Source organism: Bos javanicus, chromosome 28 (assembly GCF_032452875.1).
Source record: "Bos javanicus breed banteng chromosome 28, ARS-OSU_banteng_1.0, whole genome shotgun sequence".
Taxonomy (NCBI): Eukaryota; Metazoa; Chordata; class Mammalia; order Artiodactyla; family Bovidae; genus Bos; species Bos javanicus.
In genome coordinates, this window is record NC_083895.1 from 32,682,225 (window position 1) to 32,699,976 (window position 17,752).

General features: G+C 45.4%; 1 protein-coding gene across 1 annotated transcript in view; it reads left to right on the forward strand.

Annotated features, from left to right (window-relative positions):
• LRMDA (leucine rich melanocyte differentiation associated) overlaps window positions 1-17,752 on the forward strand; it is a 1,194,775-nt gene that overhangs the window by 70,699 nt on the left and 1,106,324 nt on the right. The window lies entirely within an intron of this gene.

Here is a 17,752-nt window from a genome sequence, read left to right on the forward strand (position 1 = left end):
TATTATCCATGTACTGCTGATGGACAGACCAAGGTTGGGAGGTCAAGTAAGGATCTCATAGCTGAGAGGTGACACATGATCTCTGAGAGTTCATTCAGCTCTGAAATAGATTCAGTTTCTCCCACAGATTTTCAAGTGATGTAGTAGATGCTAAATACTGAGCCACATGATTTGATCTGTGGGTTTTCACTGGTTCCCCAACTCCAGAATGAGACCACGCTACCTGCTACTAGCTTTCTGGACGATGGCCAGATCTGCTCTTTGTGTCTTATCTCTGCTCTAAGACACAGATTTTCCCAATGCAGGTGCCACTCTTTCATGACATCTTTGTAGAAATGTAATCCTGACTCAATGGACGTGAGTCTGGGTGAACTCTGGGAGTTGGTGATGGACAGGGAGGCCTGGCGTGCTGCGATTCATGGGGTCGCAGAGAGTCGGACACGACTGAGCGACTGAACTGAACTGAACTGAATGTAGGCTTTGACCAAGCTGAAGTGTGCCTTTTGAGGTACTGTGGAGATTCAGGGTGCTGGGGTGATGTTCCATTTTAAGTGTCTTTTTCTTCTCTATCAGCGGGAGTCAGTCTGCAGTTTACTCCTTTCTAAACGTATGCTAGGACTTCCTAGGTGGCTTCAGGAGATGCAGGAGACTTGGGTTTGATCACAGAGTTGGGAGGATCCCTGGAGAAGAAAGTGGCAACCCACTCCAGTATTCGTGCCTGGGCAACCCCATGGATAGAGGAGGCTGGTGGGTTACAGTTCAGCGGGTGCAAAGAGCTGGGCATGACTGAGCAAATTAGTATGCATGCATGCAAACATGATAAGCATCCTGAATAAACTGTATACAAACTTTCTTTTGAAACAAGCATTTTTAATTGGCAGTCTCAAGCAAAGGAGTGTCTGATTGGAATTCATATTTATCCCCTTGTAAAATGTAATCCTAGTTGCTCCCATATTTGCCTGGTGTGTGCATGTCTGTGTGTGTGTGTCTTACTAGTAAAGCTCTAATGGACATAATAAAAGGTATACCTGTAAAAGTAGTGAGCTCCATGTATGTGTCCTGTCCATTGCAAGAGTGACCAGAAAGAACAGGAAAGTGAGAGGGGGCTAGGTCTATTAGACATGGAGGTGGGGTCAACTTTTGAATATTTGCTGGTAGCTTTCCCATGTTGAGGATTTTCCATAGTGACATTTTAATTCCAGAGTCAATGATCCAACTGAGAATACAAACCAAATATTAACCTTAACTAGAGCCTAGAATAATTAAGACGTTGAATTTCCTATACAAACATAACTAGTATAGGCCTCAAGTGAAGTGAAGTGAAAAATCGCTCAGTCGTGTCTGATTCTTTGCTACCCCATGGATTGTACAGTCCATGGAATTCTCCAGGCCAGAATACTGGAGTGGGTAGCCTTTGGAGAAGGCAATGGCACCCAACTCCAGTACTCTTGCCTGGAAAATCCCATGGATGGAGGAGCCTGGTAGGCTGCAGTCCATGGGGTCGCGAAGAATTGGACATGACTGAACAACTTCACTTTCATTTTTCACTTTCATGCATTGGAGAAGGAAATGGCAACCCACTCCAGTGTTCTTGCCTGGAGAATACCAGGGCCGGGGGAGCCTGGTGGGCTGCTGTCTATAGGGTCGCACAGAGTCGGACACGACTGAAGTGACTTAGGAGGAGGAGGAGCCTTTCTCTTCTCCAGGGGATCTTCCCAATCCAGGGATCGAACCTAGGTCTCCTTTATTGCAGGCAAATTCTTTACCAACTGAGCTACTAGGGAAGCCCTTTGGCCTCAAAGCAGATACTAGTCAAGTTTGTTACTGTCAAGAGAAGATTATTTGCTGTTAAAGACAGCCCCCAAGTCTTAGTGGCTTGATATGGTAAAAGTCTGTTTATTTCAAGTCTGAAGCAGTGTGTGTGTGTGTGAGAATGTGTGTGTAGCGGGAGTGAGGTGGAAGAGGGGAGCAGTGTTTTATGCCATCACTCAGGGGCCCGGGCTCCTCTCCTCTTGTGGCTCCCTGCTCTTTTTGGAGCCCTCTTGGTTGTTCTATTGGGTGGGGCAGAGGACTGTGGAGAAGGCACACCAAGTCTAACAACCGCCTCTGTCCCAAAGTTACACCCCTCACTGCCTTTCACGCCTCACTGGTGAGAACTGGTTATACCTTCCTGGAAGGAGACTGGGGAGTGAAGTCCAGTGTGTGCCCAGGAAGAAGAGAGCAGGACAGCAATGCACTCTCATGGCATCTGTAACACTGACTGATCCATTTCACCCTTCCCCTGGTGGTGGGCATGGCTTGGCAGAGGATTATCATAGAGCCACCCAGTCCAGAAAACAAGTTACATACCTTCCCTTTTTTCTTACTGAAGTATAGTTGATTTAAAATGTTTTAATTTCTGCTGTATAGCAAAGTGACTCAGTTACACATACACACGTTCTTTTTCATATTCTCTTCCATTATTGTTTATAATGATTGAACATAGTTCCCTGTGCCATACAGTTGGACCTTGTTTTCTGTCCATTCTAAATGGAATAGTTTGCTTGTACTAATCCCAAACTCCCAGTCCATCCCTCTCCCCTCCTCCTGCTCGGCAACCACACGTCTGTGCTCCCTGTGATCCTCTTTCTGTTTCCTAGATGGGTTCATCTGTGCCATAGTTTAGATCACACATGTAAGCGATATCATGGTATTTGTCTCTCTCTCTCTTACTTCACTTGGTACAGTGATCTCTAATTGCATCCATGTTGCTGCAGATGGCATTATTTTGTCCTTTTTAATGGCTAAGTCGTATTCCATTGTGTGTAGGTGCCACATCTCCTTTATCCGCTCCTCTGCTGATGGACATTTTGGTCATCTCCATGTTTTGGGTAATTGTGAATAGTGCTTCTGTGAATATAGGGGTCCATGTATCCTTTTGAATTATAGTTTTCTTTGGATCTATGCCCAGGTGTGGGATTGCTGTGTCATTTAATGGTGCCGTTTTTAATTTTTTGAGGAACCTCCATACTGAGCTCCATAGCAGCTGTGCCAACTTACATTCCCATCAGCAGTGTAGGGGGGGTTCTCTTTTTCCCATACCCTCTCCAGCATTTGTTGTTTGCAGACTTTTGAATGATGGCCATTCTCACCAGTGGGAGGTGGTACCTCGTAATTTTGATTTACATCTGTTTGATAATTAGTGATGTTGAACATCTTTTCATATCACTACATACCTTCTTGATTTTTAGATGAAAAAAATTAATCTCTGACTTGAATTATTGGGATCATTGCCATGCGCCTCTGTGGGCTTCCCTGGTGGCTCCGACGGTAGACAATTTGCCTACAATGTGAGAGACCTGGGTTTGATCCCTGGCTTGGGAAGATCCCCTGGAGGAGGGCATGGCAACCCACTCCAGTATTCTTGCCTGGAGAATCCCCATGGACGAGGACATGGGCTGCAGTTCACGGGGTCACAAAGAGTTGGACATGACTGAGTGATTAAGCACACAGCACAGCCATGTACCTCAGTTGATTCTTCGCAGAATGGGGATTAGAGCCCTTGCTAAGCCAGTGTTTCTTGGGGAGGCATTGAGTATGATAAATCTACTCTTGGTTCCCATGGCCTCAGGGCCTGAATGGCCCTTTAAACTCAGGCAGGTTGTGAGCATGGGCTTGAGATTCCTTTTGTTGCTGCTTTCAGCGCATGCAGAGGCCTCCCCAGCTCTACCAGGGGCACTCCCCGCTCCACTCGCCATGGATGGAGCTTGTCCTTCCCTCCCCAGCCCTGCAGTTCCCAGGCAGAGGCAGTGGACTTGCGGCATCCCCCACTGGCATCATTTGCCGCCTTTCTTGAGTTTAATCTGAGGGGAACACAGAGCAGGGCGGCACAGGAAGGCTTTTTGGCGATCACTGTGTAAAAGTGCGGAAGCCAGGAGGAACCCTTTTCTCTAGGGAATGCACAGTTTTGGAGGTGAGGCTACCTTCTTGTGGGCGATAGCCCGTTGTATTTATTGTAGGTGGCACCACTGTGTTTGTCTTCTTTAGGAATGATTTTGCATTTGAATGTGAAATCAGCTAGTTTTTGGAGCAGTTTCACTGGCTGCTTCTGGAACATTTTGGAAGCTGCAACTTGCAGTGCTGGAGACTGCTGGTGCTGTATGTGATGTGTGTGTGAAGGGAAGGGGTGATGGTGGTGGATTTATCAAGGAAAAACCCTACCTGTTGACTCAGACATTTGGGGAACCTGGCCAGAGCCCCTGTGATTCAGTTGTGCCACTTTATAGTTGGTCTGAAATCCGACTGCCTGATTTCTCATTCAGTTAATGAAATATTAGTGTTAGAAACCGTGACTGTTGGTTTATAGAAGCCATAATCCCTTTGTCACCCTCTGTTACCTTGGTTTAGAGTTAGTTTGTTAGAGCATTAACCACCTTCTGGTTTCCATCAAGGTGGCCATCTAATGGATCATTAAGTACCAGTGATGCTCAGTCCCTTTGGGCTATGTACTGATACCACAGTAGTTGTATTGGGAATAAGGAACCACTCTCACACAGTAGGTTGTCTTTATGGGGGGGAAGAAAGCTGAATGAGGAAGAGCAGGCAGGATATTTCCCCCCAATTTAATTATGAGAACCTTTGCTTTGCCTGGTGAGATCAACAACCTGGAAGCTTAAGGGTGTCTGATGAGTCAGAGAGCAGACAGATAAAGAGTACTAATGAAGTAAGAGGCGTAGCAGATACCAGAACCCTCTGTTAATCCATTTTTTTGTGTTAGTTCATTGATTTATTAAATATTTCTTGAGTGTCTTTGTGCCAAGCATCATGTCAGGTACTAGAGATCCAGAAATGAACAGCAGGGGTGTCCGTGTCCTCATTGAACAAACAGTCTTGGGGGAGGAGGGGGTGGTAGACAAATGTAATATTCACTTCATATTTTTCTAGATTAATAGAAAATGAGGCATACTAGACAACCAGCTAATTATGAGTAGAATATTATGAGAAAGCCTCATGGGTAAAAATGTATGTATTAATGAATAAAGTTATGCGTTAGTGCATGTAATAATAGGGGCAGTTGACCTGATGTGGTAGGTCAGGGAAGGCTTCACTAACCAAGTGATGCTTCTGTTAAGATCTGAAGGATGAGTGGGATTTAACCAAATAAGGAAGGGGGAAAACTCATTCTAGGCCCTGGGAACAGTTTGCGCAAAGGCCCTGTGGTGGGAGAAAGATGCATTGTAGGTATTAAGGGTCAGTAGCAAGTTGGTGCGGAGTATGGTATAAAAGAGGCAGCTAGGTATCAGATTGTGCCAAGCCTTATAGTATGTATTAAAGATTTTTGTCATTATCCTAACAAGAGTGGGAAACTACTGTGAGTTTGCATCAGGGGACATCATCATATTTGTCTGAAAAAAGAATCAGTGTGGCTGCAGTGTGATCATGGACAGGAGAAGGTCAGAGTAGATGTGGATAGATTGTGTTCTTGACTATTGCAGTGAGATTAAGGGGGAACACTTGAGTGATAGATACTGGTGAACATGGGAAGAACTTGGTGATAGAGGTTATGGGTGTGAGGCACCAGAAGGCATCAAGGCTGACACCTGAGTGCCTGCCTTTGGAACTGGATGAATTAAGGGTGGTTTTAGTTATGGTTCAGGGATGGCTGTTGTAACGAGACTCAAAAGTGGGTCAGCAAGATGGGAGTGGAAAGTTCTCATCCCAGCCCACGTGTGAGCACTGCAGGGCCGGGACTGTGGCTCCGTGGTGTCGTGCTCCTAGAATCCTTTAGTTGTACTACTGCCGTCTCTAGACTGTTACCCTCAGCATGGTTCTAGCCAGTTGACTACTACAGCCACGATCTGGATGTATCTCTTCTCCCCAGAGTCACCTAGAAGTTGCTCACATCCCATGGGCCATACCTCAGTTGCAGGGCCATGTATTACAGATAAACAGGGAACAATCAGCCATCTCTGCATTGGTGCACTAATAGAAAACACTGGGAGAGGATCAGTAGTTGGTAGAAGACCAGGAGCAAGTGGGAGATGTTCATTTCATGCCCTGCTTGGGATCCCTAGTCTCTCCCACCCGCCTTGGCTACCTCCACCCTGCTCTGTGACACCTTCATGGACCCCTGCTGTACGTTTGCTGCATGCTCTTCAGCACCCTCCTCCCGTGTTCTTCCTGCATGGACTGCCCTTCTCTGTCTGCCCACACTTCAAGGACTGGCTGCTTCCTTCTCTCTCCATAAAGCTGTCCTTTATGGATCCACCCCTTCCCCACCAGCTGCCCCTTGGGGTGAACTCACGCTCACCGTTCCTGTCTGTGTCGTGCGACGACGACAGTTCTCACGCGGATGGCTTCTCTCTTCTGTTGAACTCTCCCACTACCTTATTTAGCTTTTCCAATCACTATTGCACATTTCAGTTGTGACCAGCACATGTTCACTAAGAGTTCATGCTGGGCCATACTGACGTCTGCTCTCTCCCTACCACTCCTGTGAAGTAACTAATATACAAACACAGAACAGTCAAGGCTTATTATTTTTCATAATAAGAAAAACCCCAGTGAACTTAGTGTTAGGATGACTCTTGGAAAGCTTTTAGAGCCATTTCCAAGATAGGAGGCAGTGAAACATAAGTAGACTAAGCTAAAATAGGCTTCAGTTATCTCATTTCTTTGTATTTCCTCTGTCCATTAATCCTGTCCTGCCTTACTGTTCTGATTATGGCCGCACTGGGATGACCCAAAATGTGGGCACTCATGCAGCATCAGCATTATGAAGGTGGGGTGGGGAGGAGAAGGGAGTTGTAGAGAAAAGAGATAAGTTTCTTCAGCTTCCTGCTGCCCCCCGGCTGACTTCTTTCAGTCACTAGGTGGAGGAAGGTCCTGAATTGGCAGCCAACCTGGGGTTTCCAGACTAATCAACAGTTAACTCTACCTTTTCATTGTTTGTGTGTGTTATTGTTTGATTAAAAAATAATGATTCTTTTTTTTTTTCATTCATACCTGGTGCCTGCTCCTTGATTTGGTTTTTGCAGCAGGTATGGGCCCTGCTCGGCAGGAGCTCAGGGGCTGGTGGAAAGAGTGGCGACCCTTCTGCTTGGTGATGAGCTAGCTGTGTCACCTGGCTGGGTGGGTTATAGGCTATGTGGAGACCTGGGCCATGCTCCTCAAGTCCTGTGTGTCCATGAAGGAGCTCAGCAGCATGTTGGTCTCTTGGCTGGTGCCCAGGGACCTTGATGATTGATTTCATGGGTGGGTTGCTACGTATCTCCCCATGGAGCTCTTGGTGCCTTGATGTCTTCGAGTGTGAAAGCAGAGATTCTGTCTGTTTCCTGTTTGGGGAGTGGGTGGAAGGAGGGAGAGTTGTGGGAGATTTCCTCCTCACTGATAGTGAAAGTGCTTTGGAAATCGGAGCCAGAGGTGATGGCAGAGGAAGTTTCTAGTGTTAAGAAGCTTAAGATGCTGACTGCCCTTGCCCTACTTATGTCTTTTCTGGCTCTTGTACAAAGAGCTGTGATGCTTTTGAGTGTGCGCATGCTGGAGGATGTGCGTGGGTCCCACCTGGGTTCCCAAGCCCAGATGCTCATTCAGGAGTAAAGTTCAGTGTCGACTCAGTTGCATACAACCTTTATGTTTTGGCATGACTTTTTTTCCCCCATCTGGTAACATCTGACATATAGGAAATGACCCCCTGGGCAAACGGTGTGAAAATGAAAGTCGCTTCCATCATGGCCGACTCTCTGTGACCCCATGGGACTATACAGTCCATGGAATTCTCCAGGCCAGAATACTGGAGTGGGTAATAGTTCCCTTCTCTAGGGGATCTTCCCAATCCAGGGATCAAACCCAGGTCTCCCGCTTTTCAGGCGGATTCTTAACCAGCTGAGCCACCAGGGAATTGCCACCCTTCTTTCCCAACATGTGACCAACAGAACATACAGCACTGCTTGGAGACGGACGGCTGATTGGAAGCATCACAGGATGGTGGCACCACCCACTGGGGGAGACCGTGGTTGTCAGGGGTACCCAGTGAGAGCAGGATTGCTGCTGGGATGGCTCCTTCATGCCTTGTGGCTGCTTTTGTCCTGTCATTTTTCCAGAGCATTCTCTGAAGAATGAGTTAACTGAATTTCCAAAGTACTGACAAGCCCACTTAAGGGAAGGGAACAAGAGAAAGGGGTTCTCAAGTGCTGCCCTCATGAGTCTTGTCACCTAAAAGGTCATGTTGGAGTCACTCAGTGGAGAGGTCTTGGGGCACCCCTTGAGTAAAGAAGCAGGGAGAGCAAAAAAATTGAAAAAATGTGGTCTGATTTCGTTACTTGCATTGTTTCTGGGCCAGTTCCTCCCCTTTCAGTTTTCTCTGCACCCCACCCCACCCTTCTCTTAATGACTTACTTGTAGAGGAAAGCAAACTATTAATCACAACCAGAATGGCTCTGTAACTTCCAAACAAACAGAGAACAGTTCTAGGGACTGTGAACCAAGCCAAGGCCTTGGCAGAGGTTCCAAAACATGTTCCTTATATATATATATTTCAGAAATGCCCCCATTTTTCCTTCGGCACAGAAGGTTCCCTTTAATTAGTGCTGAATTTCCCATTTCCCCTTTCTTCCTAAGGCGTCTATAAAGCCCTGGCCTAGTAAAAGGCAGGTACACAGCTCTCAATTGAGCCCTATTGATGTGCTAGTATAGTTTTAATTGTGTTGAGATTTCCTTGCCAACGTGCCACATGCAGAAGCATTTTAAAAACGTATAGGGTTTGTAACTCTTGTGCTGTCTAGAGCTCTTGAATTATGAATGCCTCTTCCGCTGCCTATTCTGTTCCTCTGAATCTGTAAAATTACTTTAATAACCTGTGTGGGGGTAATGTTAATATGTTTGCTCAGTCGTGTGAATTTATTAGCACACCCATCCCACTTCAGGGAGCTGGTCTGGCCCTTTGGATGCAAGCCCTTGGTTGTGAGAGGCGGCCAATGACGGTGGTGTTTTCTTCCCCTCCTCCCTTTCCCTTCCACCATTAGCAATCATTCTGTTGCACAGAGTATGTGATAAATCAACCTCAAGAGAGTCAGATTGGCCATAACATGACATTACCTATCAGCTCGTCAGGTCTGAGTTGACTCTCAGCCTTTTGGGCTGTATATTTCTTCAAAGTCGAGCGCCAGTTTCTTAGTCAGCTCTAACTAATTTCAGAGTGGAAGGGAAACTTGACTGGAGTGCTGTTTGGGATCTGCTTTTTAATCCTGGTCTGTTTAATGTTTGCTCCTGACAGTCTAGGCCAGACATCATTTTAATGGTATGTGTGGTGATAAAGCCAATAAACTGTCAAGATGATTGATAATCTAAGCATTATAGCAATATGACTTTCCTGTTCTCCTCTGTGCTTTAGATGATGGTTTCCAAATTGAATTCCTACAGTGTGTGCTGTATGTGCGTGCCTGTTGGAGGCTCCCCTAACAGCGTTTGAAGGAGGGAGCTGTGTTTAATGTAAGATTTTTAGCCCTCAATTACCCACACAAATATATCTGCATATGTGTTGGTACCCTCTAATTTGGGAAACATCAAGAATTTATGGCTCTGCCCTTGTAACAGTCCCCCAGCAATTTATGGGCACTGGTGGAACTTTTTATTATGTCTTTATGGTGTTTTTTCACCTGGCATGCATCTTAGATTCCATGTGGTTGATTCTGTTATCTGTGGTTGAAAGACATTACAGATAACAAAGTGCACTGTATTAAAGGCAGGCTTCTGGTTTCCTTTCCTTTTCTCTTTGTTTCTCTTTTCTTTTAATTTAGCAGACGTTTTTTAGCATCTGGTCCTCATCTCATTAATCAGCCTCGACCAGGTGTTTCAGGGTGGTGACAGTGGGAGAGCTTGGCCCCTCTTTGTTGGCCCTCGTGGGCCACCGTTGCTGGCTTCCATCCCGCTCCTTGGCACAGTGTTGCCTGGGAACAGAAACCCCAGTGGCCAGAGAGGTTGGGCCTTTCTTGTGTGTGTGTGTGTGTGAGAGAGAGAGAGAGAGAATTTTACCAGGGGAAAAAAGGGGAAAAAAACAAAGTAAACATTTAACAACTCGAGTGTGTTGAAATCCCCTCTGCATCCGTATGCATTCTCTTAATACGTGTGTGTGTCCTTGTCTAGTTGTGCAGTGTGCACGTTATTTAGAGGACGACTTCCAAGACTGTGCTGAGAAACAACACTAGGCTGTGAGAGGGCTCTTGGAGGGTCCTAGGATGTGGCTGGGCGTCTCTGGTACCTGGGGACTGTGCCACTGTGCATGTCTTCCAAGTCTGACTTTACAGATGAGCCTGGGGCCCCAGAGAGGTGGTGTGTCTGGATGTATGGCGGAATTGGGACTGGTGTTTGTGTGTCCTTATTTGAGATCAGTCATCCTTTGCAATTCATTATTTTCCTTTCCTTCACTCACCTTTTTTTTTGTGTCAGCAGACACTGGGCAAGTCCCTTCACGTTTCTGGCCTCGGTTTCTCTGTAAGAATTGAGGAAGGATTGGGCTTTCTACTGGAAACCTTCCTAAAACCATCTGAAGTCTTGTTTCCTCGCTTTGTCTTATTTCCGAATGTGGGCCTGGTCCTTCCTTTCTCTGCTGTCCAGAACCTTAGCTTTGGTTCCTGTCTCCTGAGGCTCTCCAGGCTAAAAAGAAGGCCTGGCTTTCCCATAGACTCCAGTGAAGTACTAAGAAGAGGCTGGCCCATTAGGTTTGTTTCACCTTGCCTGCTAGCAAATATTTGTGTCCTAGGCTCCCTTAATCTAAAGTAATTCCAAATTTTGTAGCACGATTAGGTGCGTGAGGCAGAAACAAATACCTGAATTGGTAAATAGCTGGGACCAGAAACAACATTGATACAAATGAGTAATGGGAAATTAGCCAAACAGATAAATGCCAAGGGCTGGTCTCTGCTGTGTGCTATAGCACAAGATGCTGGAAAGCACATCCCCAAGTCACGTCTCCAGTTTTGGGGATCACAGAATTGTATTCATGGACTCAATTCTGCATCTTCAAGTGGCTTGAGATCTCACTGGGGATGCACGGCAGGTCTGAGATCTCTGAGAAGTGAGTCATTGCAGTTCTAAAAGCACACACGTGTGCAGGGGATGAAAGAGGGCTGGCGCGTGTGAACTGTAACTGGGTGGGAATGATCTGGAATCCCAGAGGGTGGCTGGCTTGTCAAAGCTGAGCCACCCTGAAATGCTCCCAGATGGGCATGTTGGTACCTGAGAGGACCTATCCCCCCACAGTTAAGCCAATAGATTTGTAGTATTGGCTGCAGTGGGCAATGTGCCCTGCGCTGTGTACCAGGGAGATGGTGATGAGGATGGTGATGGTGGCTCACATTGAGAATGCAGGGTGAGCCAGACACGACTCTGACTACTCCTACAGGTATTAACTGACTTAATCCCCCAATGATCCTTTGAGAAAGGATGGGAATTAGGACAGTAGGTGTGTGTGGTTGTTACTGCCATTCTGCAGGTGAGGAAATGGGCTCAGGGAAGTCACGGGGAGGTAGGTACTCGATGAGAAGGTTGAGGGACCCAAACCTGGCCCCTCAGTCGAGCCACTCTGAGTCGCTACCCTGACAACGAACAAGCTCACAGCCCCAGCCTTGAGACTGTACACCTGTCTGAGGAGCGAACATGTGGCCCGTGCAGCTCTGAGGAAGTCCTTGGTCATCTGAGTCTGTTCACCCCTCTGTGACATGAGTTAAAATGAGAGAGTAGAAATGAAAATGTCCAGCAGAGAAGAAGCACTCATTAAATGGTTGTGTTGACAGGATATTGAATTAGATCACCACTGACCTTTTCTTTTTCTTGTTCAATCTGCATTCCTCTGGACCCCTTTCTGTAAGCTGGGGATTTTATTTTTAACTTTCTTCAGTAACGGATGATATTGCAGAAAACAAAGTCTGATCCTGCCTTTTGAATCTCAGAAGTTTGGACTACAGGTTAAGAAAAAAAGATTTGGAAGAAGACATGATGATCTAAGAACTGGCTAACTGCATACTAGACTAGAGACTTCCTGGGCGCAGAGGGTGGAGAAAAGTGTAGGTACTAGTGGGTCCCTGAGAAGGGGTGCTGTATCTTACATGTTTTGTTTTTTGTGTTAGTCACTCAGTCAAGTCCATCTCTTTGCGATCCCGTGGACTGTAGCCTGCCAGGCTCCTCTGTCCATGGAGTTCTCCAGGCAAGAATACTGGAGTGGGTAGGCATTCCCTTCTCCAGGGAATCTTCCTGATCCAGGAATCAAATCCAGGTCTCCCACGTTGCAGGCAGATTCTTTACCATTTGGGTCACCATGGCCTATAGTATCTTACATAATTTTGGACACTAACTTGTCCCTGACATATAAGCTGTTATGATTTCTTCAGAGTACTGGGAGAGGGTGGGGTGATCCAAGATGTCTGAGCATATGAGGATATGAGAAATGCTTGTTGAAGGAAGGAGAGGGGTTTGAGCAGAATTATAAAGGCTGGTGGAGATTAGATAGGTGAAATCTACCAGCTTCAGGCTGAAAGCCTCTGTGCCTGTAGATGCCCCCCCCCCCTAAGTTGTGAACCTAGGTTTGCACTCTCAGCCAGCTGAATGGACAGTGGGGTGACTCTTCCTGTGGAGAAGCAGGGGGCTGGTCTGATGGCAGGGCTAGAAGAATTAAGGCCCTTGGCCAGAGAGGCAGAAGGTAGAGGGAGGAGCTGAGTAAACTCAGGAAGGTTGGGATGGCTTGGTGTCCCTGAGGCAGAAGAGTGAGTTATCCTCTTCCAGAACTGTCCCATGCACCCTTAAAAGGCCAGGCCACTTGTCCAAATTGTACCTGCTCACTCCTTAGCTGGATCCCAGAGGGAAAGCCAATGGCTCTGTAGCAGACCATCTCCATTCCTGCTCCGGTTGCATCCACGCACATACCTATTCTGTCAGCTTCTGGAAGAGCCCCCACTTTCTTTGGATTGAAAATAAAATACAGGAGGAGTGAGAAAACCAGAATTCTGGTTGCAGCTCTTCCCTTTCCCCCATATTGTGGGGCTATGAGCTACCATTTCCTTGGTAACTAAGGATTTGGACAAGGCAGTCTCTCAGGTACCTTCCTGCTCTTACCTGCTGTGAACTTGTGATATTTGGAAGGTGGGACCCCCCCTGTGTCTGTTGGCAAATTGGGCGTCCTTGGGGAAGGCCTTGGCATGAGAGAAGCTGTTCTCCTCATCCCAAGACGATAGACTTTACCCATCCATGTTATGGTCCTGTCTCCCAAGTTATGTAAAAGCAACACACGTTTCAAACTGGTTGAACCAGAAATCAGAGAAGAAAGTTCCCTTTAAGTTGAATGACTCAAGACCTTTGAATTGTCATCTGTTTCTCCTATTCCCTTTATATAAGTCACTTCATCTTCCAAACCCATTATATAGAGAGCTTCCTATGGGAGAGAATTGGATCTTGTGGTTTCTGAGCAAAGAAAGAACTGGAACTTCATGTTAAATCTTGACTTGTTCTTATGCTTTCTTCTGTAAGCAGTTTATTTTTTTCATGCAACAAGAAAGCAGCATATTCTAGCTTGCTCTGAAGATTGGGAGAGAGAGATCTGTTGCTTCTGCAGGTTCTTGGAGTTCCCAAGGGGCTGGACAGTCTGTCATGTACTTGGTTTGTAGTCAGTTCTCATTTAGTATAAAACCACCACCTTTGCACTTCCTCCAGTTTGAACGAATATGTCAATACTATTGTCTGAAGACTATGCACAGCCAGATAGAAGGGCTCCTCAGAGCCATATCTGCCACTTTCCGTCTGTCTGATGACTGCTGCATACAGTCCACATAGTCTTGCCTCGCTCCTGGTAGGTGGGAATAAGAAGGGTAGGTCTTGGAGACCCGGCAGAGTGGGACATGCCTGTATAGTCACAGGTAATAGTTCTCCTTGACTCAATTTGAACTGCATTTTTTCTTTTTTAGCTGTTGGAATATGGCTCAGTACAGACTATTACGTTGACCATTTTGCTCCAGGAAAAGCATTAGTAATTTATAAATAAAATACACACAAAAATAGGAGAAGTCAAATATAGGTTTATTGACAACAAAGGCACTGTTAATGTTGGAACAGGCTGGTTTGAAGTTGAGTTAGTTTTTGTGGCTGATTTATGTCCTGTTTGTTTTAAGGACTACGGTTGTGAGGGTGAGTTGTGAAGGTTCTTGGGAATTGGCAGCTGGGAAGGAGCAGAGCTGGGTTGGGTCTGAGTTCCCAGAGGAACAAGATGAGAGGGAGGGGGGAAGCAGAGTGAGAAGTGGGGAGGGAGGAGGAAGAATGATTTGCATCTCTCTCTCTGGGCTTCATGGTTGTGTATTTAACCAAGAGTACATTGCCAGGAAATTGAGACAGTAAGTGTGTGCGTGTGTGTGCATGCACTTTATGTCAAGCATAGCTCATTTAAAGTATACCTGTGTGCACATAAGCCTTTGCAGAAAACTGTTATTTATTTCTCTTGAATTTACCCCACTTGTTAAACAAAATTTGACAGATGGTTTGCAACAAGAGTAACGAAGTCATTATGTAGCCAAGTTTTATCTTTGCCATGCCACTTGTTATGTGGAAAAGGGTTTTTTCCTTGGTTTGTGGGAATTGAATTCTCTATGGAGAGAATCAGATTCATTTAACTGGAAAAGTAGGCGACTTGAAAGTTCATTTTCTAAGCTTTACCACACCGGATAGTTGCTTATTAAAACCTTTCATCAGGGCCCATGTGATTCTATGGTGCCGTGAAATGTTTTATGGCAGATGTGAAAAATTTGTGATCCTTATTTTTTGTTTTTTTCTCTCCATTCCAGTTGCAACAAACTTCAGGGTCAGTTTTTGTTCTGATTCCAGGTTTGCTTGTACGCATGCACACATGTGCTCTCTCTCTCCCTCAGTTCTTTCTTTTGCATGTGTGTTGGTGTGCTCATGCAGACTGCACACTCTATAGATCACAAAGACACAGGCATCATCCCCGTGGAGGATAACCAGCTTCACGGGGCACTTTAACACATGTTGTGGCAGGTTGGTAAACTGCAGGAAGGCTGGGTATTTTTGATGGGTTTGCTGGTTTCCTATTGTTCCTACTGTAACAAATTACCACAAACTAAGTGGCTTAAAATGACACAAATTTATCATCTTATGCTTTGGAGGTCATAAGTCCAAAATAGGTCTTAACTGAGCTAGAATCAAGGTGTGGGCTGTGTTCCTACTAGAGGCTCCAGGGAAAATCTATTCCCTTTCCCTTTTGACTTCCATGGATTGCCCATATTCCTTGGCTTGTCTTCCTGCATCATTCCAACCTCTGCTTCTGTTTTTACATCTCCTTTTCTGACTCTGAGAAGTTCTCTCTTATAAAGGATCCTTGTACTTATATTGGGCCCATCTGGATAATCGACAACGGTCTCCCTTCAGCTAGCTTCCTAACGGAATCATACAAGCAGGGTCCCTTTTGCTTTGCAAGGTGATAGCCACAGGTTCTAGGGATAAGGACATGGACATCGTGCAGCGTGTAGGGACGTGATTCTGTCTGTGACAGTGAATAGGAAGACACTGAGTAGTAGAAGTGGACCTGACGTGATTCTGTCTGTGACAGTGGGTAGGAAGACACTGAGTAGTAGAAGTGGACCTGACGTGATTCTGTCTGTGACAGTGGATAGGAAGACACTGAGTAGTAGAAGTGGACCTGACGTGATTCTATCTGTGACAGTGGATAGGAAGACACTGAGTAGTAGAAGTGGACCTGTTTCTCTTGGTGGTTTATTCGGGAGCCTTCCTGGATTTCTGAAATCCCTCCCTTGTTACAATTAGTGGTCATTCCTGTTTTGGGAGTATTTATTTGTTTTCTAGAGTACAAACGATACAACTTAGCTTTTCTCCTGCATAAGGTACAATTGATTCAAAGGCAACCCCCTTTTACCTGTTTTTCCTTTTCTCCTCCTTGGTTCCCAAGACAAGATTCCACCATTTTTCTGACTACATGCATCCTCTCTTTTCCAAAGCTAACAAGCAAATGCTAAAGTGTCAGTCTCCAAATGTCATAAGTTTCTCTGTCTCTGGTATGAGGAAGACCACTGTCCTCCTCTGGAGGGGCTGGAGCAGTTGGTCTGTCCAGGGTCTGTTAGGAATGTGTGTTGTGTGAGGTCAGAGTGGCTGGGCCTGAGAGGTCCTGGTGAGCGTGACCAGGCCCTGAGGGCACTTCAGCTTTTGTTCTGGGTAGCAACAGGATACAAAGCAAAAGCAGTGTATCAACTGATGAATGAATAAACTAAATGTGGTATACTCATACAACATAAAATTCCTGAAAATGGATGAGGTTCTGATACATGTTCCAATATAGGTAAATTTAAAAACATTTTGCAAAGTTAAAGAAGCTAGACAAAAATGTTGACATACTTTATTATTCCATTGGTATGAAATGTCTAGCCTAGGTAAATCCATAGAGATAGAAAGTAGGTTAGTGGTGAACATTGTAAATCAACTATATTTCAATAAGATAAAGAGTAGATTAGTGGTTGTCAGGAGCGGGGGAGGGAGGGACTGCTTAATGGGTCTCTGGGACTAGATAGGCGTGATAGTTGTGCAACATTGTGAGTGTATGAAATGCTGCTTAATTGTTAAGACTGTTAATTTTATGTGATGTGAATTTTACCTCAATTAAGAAAAAAGGCCTTAGGTTTCCAGTTCAACATGTAACAAGCTTAGAAGTTTACCACATCCTGACAACAGCTAAAAACCTGAACTGAGAAACCAGCAACTCTATTTAGAAAGAGAAATGAGGTCATAGAGCAGACTAGCGCCCTCAGAACTGGTGAGACAGGTGAATACAGAGAATCTCAACTTACCAGAACAGCAGCCTCCCTGGGGACCAGTGCCTGGGTAGAGAAAACTCCTTTGTAATGGACACGTTGCTGGAGGTTCAGTGTGGATGACTCGTGAGAGTTAATAACTCACTCCCGGGGACCCAGTCATTGAGCAGCCCTCTACACTTTCATGAGTCTTACCTCCTGGAACTCTACCAGGTTTCCACAGTGAAAACGGAGAAAAAGTCCATCATGTTTCTGGCAGGAGGAGGGGAAAAGGAATAATTTGGAAATATGCATTCTGTGCTTCACAAAGTCTGCCCTCAGGAGAATTATTTTACCAGAGCTTAACTTCCCTGAAAGAAGGAAGTACCCAACTAAAACCTACTCTAGCCAGTCTATCTAGAAAAAAGTAAGCAGCACATGTGAAGTTCACAGTCCAGAGGTACAGGCTCTGAAGCTAAAAGGCTGAAGCTAACAACAGAGTAAGAAAATACTTAACCCTCCTTCCACGTATTACTAAGGGCCTGTTTACAGCAGTTACTTTCCCTAGTGTCTTATGTCTAGTTATCAAGAGAAAAAATACAGGACATACTAAAGGCAGCAAGCAGAGTTGGAAGAGACAGAGCAAGCCTCAGAACCAGACTGATATGGCAGGGATGTTGACATAATCAGATCAGGAATTTTAAAACAAGTAGGATTCACATGCTAAGGGCTCTAATGGGTAAAGTAAACTGAATGCAAGAACAGATGAGGAATATGAGCAGAGGAGTGGAAATTCTAAGAGCCAAAAAGAAATTCTAGAGGTCAACACCACTAATAGAAATGAAGAATGCCTTTGATGGGCTTATTAATAGATGGGACCCAGCTGAGAGAAGCATCTCTGACCTTGGGGATATCTCAATAGAAATCTCTCACACTGAAAAGCAAATAGAAAAAAAGACTGGAAAAACAGAACTGTA